The sequence below is a fragment of the Euprymna scolopes genome, chromosome 21 (genome assembly GCF_053919585.1).
Source record: "Euprymna scolopes isolate OS-2025 chromosome 21, ASM5391958v1, whole genome shotgun sequence".
Classification (NCBI taxonomy): domain Eukaryota; kingdom Metazoa; phylum Mollusca; class Cephalopoda; order Sepiida; family Sepiolidae; genus Euprymna; species Euprymna scolopes.
Genome location: NC_136502.1, coordinates 101,856,585 through 101,863,373, shown reverse-complemented (window position 1 = coordinate 101,863,373; position 6,789 = coordinate 101,856,585). Strand labels below are relative to the sequence as shown.

Genomic DNA, 6,789 nt, shown 5'->3' with positions numbered 1-6,789 from the left:
ATAAACAACCCACTTTTAAATGAGAAATTACGAGTTTTTTATATTTTATTTGCAGTCTCATGTTAGGGGTGTCAAAAATTCCCCCAAAACTCTGACACACCTAGGTGTATCAGAGTTTTTGACACTCCTAACACAAAACTGCGAATAAAATAAAAAAAAAGTAATATATTCTAGACAGGCGGGGTTTTTTTATTTACCCGCCCCCCCCCCATTTTGAAATGCCTATTCAAATGAAAATAATTAATTTTCTCACCTCAAATTTATATATCACAAATTGAAGATAAAAGATCAATAACTAAAATAAGCTAATTTAAAACAAAAAAAAAGAACCGTTATTTGCAAATTTACCTGTAAAGTCCAAAGTTTAAAACATCTTTTTTTTTTTTAGTGAAACCTTTAATCTTGTTATATTGTCCAGAAAATTTCGTAGAATTACGATAATTTTTTTTATTTCATTCGATGTTTTTTTTTTAGATATTTAAAAAAAAATCCACTCCTTAAAGAAGAATAAAATATATTAAATCAAAAACTCATGTATTTCTTTGAGAAAAACAAAATGAAAAAAAATTCCTCGACTGTGTTTTTTTTTTTAAGGCAAAAACTGATAAGTAAAATGTGATTATTTTTCACCTATGGTGACACATATTTCTTCATGCACAAGACTAAACGGCTAATGCGAATGTGTTGTTTTTACGTCCTTCTCTCCATCAGTATTTCAAAACAGGAAGAAACACCGATTCAGTGCTTCGCTAACACCATAACAATGCTTACGTAATGGCGGTCTTTTTAAATAGTTGTTTAAAAAAATTCTTTTATTTAAAAAAATACATGCAATATAAAATATAAATATGGACAAATTCTCATAAATGAAGAATGGAAGCATCCATTGATTAGTATTTTATATAGGTAAGTTATTTTTTTTAATTTATATACATTTATTATTTTTAGATTAAGTTAAATTTCGTTAAATTTCGTGGAGGTTTGGGATGGGTTTCTTTTTGCCAAATGTTTTTTGAATTTAATAAGTAATTATTATTTTCTTATTTAATGTGCTAGATAATTTTTTTTAATTTATATACATTTATTATTTTTAGATTATTATTTTATTTAATGTGCTAGATAAACCATCACCCAAACCTCTACTTCTTCCGGTCCCATGTATTCGTAACAGACTTTCCAATATAGGAGACTGATTATCGATTTACTAGAATGTTGTATTAGAAAATAAGCGCCTCTTAAAAATCATCTAATACTGAACTTTTGCATTTTTTATATATATATATATATATAATCTGGTAGATTAATGTGCCATCGATAGTAAATTAAAATTAAAAAATTAAAAAAAAAAAAGAAAAGAAAACGAAAAGAAAAAATATATAAGAATAGCGGGGGGGTCGTAAAATACGCTTAAATATGATATTTTAATTCGTCCAAGTTTTATATATATTATTATAGAAAAGTATATGGGTGCCATCAGCTAGAATCGAAACCGAAAGATAAACTGTAGCTGGTAACGTTACCACTGCACCAACGTGATACATATGAACTGATTAAAAATTAAAAATAAGCTAAGATAAGTGTATAAAATGTATAGCAATTTTTTTCAATTTTAACCCATTAAAACTATTTTAACCCATTAAAACTATTTTAACTGGTTAAAGACCCATAAAAGAACGGTCCATAATCCAATCATTTGAGGTTCCTAGCGCCACTCTGTGACTTTTTAGTTTCGGTAGAGATAGAGTTTGAAAATATGGAGACATGGCTGATGTATACGAATGCTACGTGCTACGCCCTCTAGCGAAATACGCATCGCATCGGCTCCAATGTTGTGCGTAGTTCAACTTAAGGAACCGTTATTGTTTTTACAAGGAAAGAATTTTTGCGCGTGTGACCTAGTGTTTTTTTTTTTTAATATTTATTTTGGCTTGAACTTTGCGCATTATTTTGTTATGATTTTATCTGGTTTTTTGTTTTTTTTTCGTGTACGATTTTATCTGTTTTTTTTTGTTTTGTTTTTTCGTGTACGTCCGCCAAAAATGATTTAATCTTATTTCTTACAACATTTAATCAACCAGAATGCATTTTAATTTCTTCGCAAGCCACTTGCCTCCCTACGAGGGCAGAGTTCAGTTAGACACAAGGTCGGTTTTTAATGTGGGGAAAATCCAGCTCCTCAAAAAGAGGCACTTTTTGGATAGGAATAGGAACAAAAATAAAAATTACCTCAGTCTAGAATGATTTCTTCTTCCTTCACTGGCCGAGGACAGAAAATGTGAAGTGTAGTGTGTCAGAAATTTCGTGAAAAATATTGAATAATTCCACCTCGTCTTTCCAAGCTTATAACTCCTCGAAAAATGGAATTCAAGCCCTAATTTTTCTTTTCAATTAAAGGAGCAAGGTCCAAGGTTCCATTAAAAAAACAAAGACAAAAACAAAGAACGTGGTTTAAAAAAAAAAAAAAAAGATTTTAAACTTCGGATTTTACAGGTAAATTTCTAAAAAAAAAAAAACACTACTTTTTTGTTGTTTTAAATTTGAATATATTATTGATCTTTTATCTTCAATTTGTGATATATAACACTTTGGTGAGTAAATTAATTATTTACTTTTCAATATGCATTTCAAAATGGGAGGCGTGAATTAATTCGACCCCTGTCTTTCCAAGCTTATAACTACTTGAAAAATGTAATTCAAGCCCTAATTTTTTTTTTTTCAATTAAAGGAGTAAGGACCAAGGTTTCATTTTAAAAAAAAAAAAAGAAGAAAAAACAAACAACGTGCTTTTTAAAAAAAAAAGATTTTAAACTTCGGACTTTACAGGTAAATTTCTAAAAACCACTACTTTTCTTTGTATTAAATTTGAATATATTATTTATTGATCTTTTATCTTCAATTTGTGATATATAAAACTTTGGTGAGTAAATTAATTATTTACTTTTTAATAGACATTTGAAAATGGGGGGGGGCGTGAATTAAAAAAAAACGTTTGTCTAAAATATTATATTCGGTTTATTGGAAAGAGCATAAAATTTCACATTAACCCTGAAAATATTGTAAAAATAGAATCAATAGAAAACTTTTGATAGCTTTTTAAAGTTTAAAAATTGAAAAATACTGAGCTCGTAAAATTCAATTAATTTCATTACTGTTTTTTTTTTAAATAAAAAAATATATTTCTATTACTTTTAAAAACAACTTTAATAGTTTATTTTGGAAGTATATCCATAAAGAAAATAAACAACCCACTTTTAAATGAGAAATTACGAGTTTTTTTTTAATATTTTATTCGCAGTTTCGTGTTAGGGGTGTCAAAAATTCATACAAAAATTAGAACAGATACTACACTTTGTTCACGGTCAAATGCTAAATGATAATAAAATGACTCTTCGGAATTTGGAAGCGTTTAAACTAACTTTGTAAATTCCCATGTATGAAAATATTAAAAGGTTTAGAAGCTTTTGCATCGATTAATTTTATAAATCCAGATTAAAACATTTAGAATAGATTAAAAAAATAATGATGATTTTAGAATAATTTGGTTCAATTAATAATTCAGTAAACAAACGATACAGTAATAATAAAATTTAACTTTTAAAATCATATTTTAAAGAAATATATTTTTTAAACAGAAATGTTGTACGCAGTTCGACTTAGGGAGCCGTTATTATTTTTACAAGGAAAGAATTTTTTGCGTGTGTGACCTAGTTTTATTTTATTTTGGCTTGAACTTTGTGCATTATTTTTGTTGTTATGATTTTATCTGTTTTTTTTTTGTTTGTTTGTTTGTTTGTTTGTTTTGTTTGTTTTTTTTTTTTTTTGTTTTCGATACCGTAATAATTAAATTTAACTTTTAAAATCATATTTAAAAAAATATATATGTTAAAGTTTAAAGACTCCCGGGAAACGCCGAGTTGGTATAAATATGTTTTTAAAATGTGCCGGCTAAAAATTATAATACATATTTTAAATAATGATAATAATAATAATGATAAAAATAAAACCATAGTTTGATTTTAATTTTTAATGTTATTAGTTTAGCCATGTTTCCTCGGTATTAATAAGACAGACAAATTCACGGACGTCGGAGAGACATAAGCGCACATATTTGATTTCACAAACAAGCGCGCACACACGTATATATATATATATATATATATAGCTATACACACTCACACATATTTTTTTAACCCCCCCCCCTCTCCTCCTCTCCTTCAAGATCATTTTTATTTTAAAAAGGGCGGAGAACCTTGCATTTGACTTTAAGTAAAAATGTTAATAATTTATATAGAGCGAGCACTTGTCAGTCAGTGCGTCTTCTCCGCGCGCTTCCAATGTAATTCCTGACTCCGAAGAAAACGTCAGTGGTTTTGTTGGATTCGGGATTTTTCCCCCCATCTAAAGACGTCGAACTACTTACACACAACCAGGAAAATAATATATATCTTTTTTTGTGTAAAAGTCTGATCTCTGGAGCTAAAGATGAAAGAAGCTCTCCTTTTTTTTCCATTATGGCTTGGAGAAGAATAAAACGCAGTGTGTGCACGACTGCACGGCAGAACCTCCTACTTCGTAGGTAACGCGATGTGTAAGTTTCCGTTGATATTTTTCTTAGGATAATAATACTAATAATAATTGTAATAATAATAATTATAATAATAACAGCAATAATTGTAATAATACTACTACTACTAATAATAATTATAATAATAATAATTGTAATAATGATCTTATTATGTACACACATCCAGAAATGTTTGAACAAGAAGTGTTTCTTTCTTCTTTTTTTTCTTTAGTAAAATAAGATTTAAACACATGATTTCAATTCATCATAAATCACAGGTATATTAGTAAACACATGTATATTATTAATTAGTAGTAGTAGTAGTAGTAGTAATCTATATATTAGTAGTAGTAATCTATATACTTTAACGTACGTACGTGTGTCACGGTTTTCATATTGGTATTTATTTGCTTCCCCCATGAAAGCAAAATGTGACACAAGGTCGTTTTTAATGTGGAGGGAGGGCGCCGACGGTTTTCATCGGGAGATCCTATTTATTAAAAAAAAAAAAAAAAAAAAAGAGCGTAGAAGGTGATGTCGCTTTTGGGCTGTACGTACTAAAATATACCTTCTTGGTCTCCTGAATAGGATGCAAAGGTAGTATCTGTTCTGTCTAAAATGGTATAAGAAGGTTATCGTGGCGTTCCCGTTGGCTCCGGGTGTCCGTACAATGGAAACATTTCACAGACTTGGAGATAAACTGTGTAATAACCAGATATATTCTGACACTACCATTAACCAGGTTACTTAGATAAATACTTTTACAGTTTTAACAAAAAGGTTCCAATAATATTGCGGGGCCTTCATTCAAGCTCAAGTCTCTAAAGAATACACACAGGCTGTCGTTGTGGAATTTCTGCAGGTCCCGCTAGTAGTAGCAGTAGTGGTGGTAATAGTAATAATAACAATATTAATTTTGGCGAACCTGAACGCTAGTGCCCACGCCCACCCTCTAAAAATTCGTGTTTTTCATGTTTTTTTTTTGTTTTTTTGTTTTTCTTTGTTTTTTTTCCCGACGATTATCATAGATTACAAGCTTAAGTATCATATTAGCAGGAAAAAAAAATAATAATGACTTTTAAGAAGGGGATTCACTTTCTCATTATAACGTTCTAATCAAGTGATATGTCGGTAAAGAAATGGACAGTAAGTCAGGTAGCAATGAAGTAGAACGTTATAATGAGAAAGTGAACCCCCCTTCTTAAAAGTCATTAAATTTATTTTTTTTTCAAATTTTTTTCTGCTAATATGATTATGAAGTCTGTAATCTATGATAATTGTTGGAAAATAGTTTAAAAAAAAAAAAGAAAAAAAAAAAAGAGGTATAAACACACATTTTCGGGGGGGAGGGGAGGGCACTCTCGTACAGGTCCGCTATCACCAGAATATAATATTTGTTTATATATTTTTCCCCCAACTGCAATTAAGGTTCGACATAAAACCAGTCTATGGTGATAAAACGTCACCCCCCCCCCAACGAAAAAAGGGGGAGGGGGGGCTTTAAATTTTTTGCAAAAGTTACCTTTATCGACATTCTCCAACAGGGGCGCCTCAGGCGACCGGTAATAAACTAATCCTTTCTTCAAAGGGGATAATGCCCAGGAGGATGACCTCTTACTAGGACCAAGAAAAACATACTTCACTCTGATCCAAAACCCAGCCCGCCCTCCTCCTCCTCTCCCGTGCTAGATAACTGTCTCTAGTTACTTGCCTCCCCGCGAGGGCAGAGTTCGACACAAGGACGGTTTTAATACTAAAACTGGCAAAAAAATAAATAAATAAATAATAATAATAATAATAACAACAACAACTTTTTATCCGACCCCTGGACGATAATCAAAATGTAGTTGGGTCATCAGAAGGCTATCCTGCTTGGTATTACTTTATCCTTGCAAGGGAATAATGAACCAGAACACCGGTTGCTAAGAAGACACCGGTGGGTAGCGAGACAACATTCGCAAAGGCAATTTTCTCCCTTGAGCTTGTTCAAAACTCATGGGGGGAGGGGGGGGTTATAACATCTCATCCTACCTTACATAATCCATGAAAGTTTGAAAAAAAAAAAAAAAGCATCGTACGGTAGAGAATACGTATTTCTCATGCTGAGCACAAATATTCGTGTTTCAGAAATACTAATATGGTTCGACGAGCATCGTAACTTTTGTACCATTTAAAAGAAGAAGCTTCAAATAAACTGCTAATATTGTTTTTTGTTTTTTTCACAG

At 30.5% G+C, this 6,789-nt stretch overlaps 1 protein-coding gene across 1 annotated transcript in view; it reads left to right on the top strand.

Moving 5' to 3' along the window:
* The first annotated feature begins 4,047 nt into the window (after positions 1–4,047).
* Positions 4,048–6,789, top strand: part of LOC145242876 (uncharacterized) — a 108,200-nt gene continuing 105,458 nt past the window's right edge. Inside the window, exon 1 of the mRNA XM_080105988.1 lies at positions 4,048–4,588. The gene's annotated coding sequence lies outside the window, so the exon portion shown is untranslated. The remainder of the gene's footprint in view (positions 4,589–6,789) is intronic.